The sequence below is a fragment of the Phoenix dactylifera genome, unplaced genomic scaffold (assembly GCF_009389715.1).
Source record: "Phoenix dactylifera cultivar Barhee BC4 unplaced genomic scaffold, palm_55x_up_171113_PBpolish2nd_filt_p 000814F, whole genome shotgun sequence".
Lineage (NCBI taxonomy): Eukaryota > Viridiplantae > Streptophyta > Magnoliopsida > Arecales > Arecaceae > Phoenix > Phoenix dactylifera.
Window position 1 is genome coordinate 99,024 of NW_024068181.1, and position 1,381 is coordinate 100,404.

General features: G+C 43.4%; 1 non-coding gene across 1 annotated transcript; it reads left to right on the forward strand.

The window, feature by feature from the left end:
• The first annotated feature begins 434 nt into the window (after nucleotides 1–434).
• Nucleotides 435–540, forward strand: LOC120107280. Its single transcript, XR_005509157.1, has one exon. It is a non-coding gene; the product is annotated as a small nucleolar RNA R71 (small nucleolar RNA).
• Nucleotides 541–1,381: the final 841 nt, after the last annotated feature.

Genomic DNA, 1,381 nt, shown 5'->3' on the forward strand with positions numbered 1-1,381 from the left:
CATTACCCGGTCTGGGCTATGTTTGGGCAGCATTGATGTGTTCTTGCACGAGTTCGGGATATTGGGGTGCTGAGGGGCACTCATGAATAGGATGCGATGGGCTAGAACAGATAGTACACACTTGTGCTTGGAAAGAGCTAACGACATGTCCTCCTATCATTAGTTGGTCAATCTTATGGGACAATGCATCTACCTTGCTAGACAGGTCCATAGAATGACTTATTTCATAAATGGCCCCTTTTCTTTGAAAATTCGGGGGTGCTTGACGAGAACATGAAGCATGGTGGAGGGAGGTTTCATTAAGATTTTCAAATAGTTGCCATGCTTCATGCTCATTTCGAAGCATGAAAGTCCCCCCGCATGCAGCATCGATCATCTGACGGTTTTGTTCAGTCAAACCGTCATAAAAACATTGCACTAGCTGCCACTTAGGTATTTGATGATGAGGGCATTTACGGATTAGGTCCCGAAATCTCTCCTAAGTTTCATGAAATTCTTCTCCCTCGGTTTGGGAGAAGCTTGTAATGGCACGTCTAAACTGGTTCGTTCTTCCTATAGGAAAGTATTTTTAAGGAATTCTTGTTGCATTTGATCCCAAGAATGAATTGAGTTAGCTTCTAAAAAATTCAGCCATTGTTTGGCTCTATCTTTAAGGGAGAAGGAGAATAACCTAAGTTTCAGGGCATCATCAGTGAAGTTCTGAATCTTGACAGTGGTGCAAATCTCAAGAAATTCATCTAAATGTTTGTATGGGTCTTCGTTGGTGAGCCCATAAAAAGATGGGAGCATTTGGATCACACTAGACTTTATTTCATATTGTACAGCTGCTACCTCAGGTAATCGAATGCAAGATGGGGAAGTGTAAATAGTGGGAGTAAAGTACTCCCTCAGGAGTTTGGGTTGTTCTTCAGCCATCTTAAGAGGTGGGGATGATCCTAATGTTTTGATCTTAGCTCGAATGTTCCTAAGGGTTCGTTCTATTTCAGGGTCAAAAGGTAATAGGTTTTATACTCTAGAACGACTACCGTGCATACACTATTACTCGATCAATCAAGCATGCAAAGAGAGAAAAGCATATCAATCCTAGTCTCTGTCCTAAAATCACTAGACAGCTCCTAACTGGTTTGAAGAGGGCACCTAAGCCTCCAATCCGGTCTAATGAACCGAGTTGACCAGGTAAGCTCCCAGGTAAGTGGAGGGGTCACGATGCGTTCGCAAAGGTCCCACTTAAAACCCACTTACCTCGAACAGATGAACTGTCTCCCTTATAGGGACAAAGCTTGCCTAGACATCAACTAAGCCACAGAGCGAAATTGGTGCAACTTTCGGCGATCTTCGTCCTATTGAGCTCGAATGTCCCTAGGGGCCAATGTCTAATTGA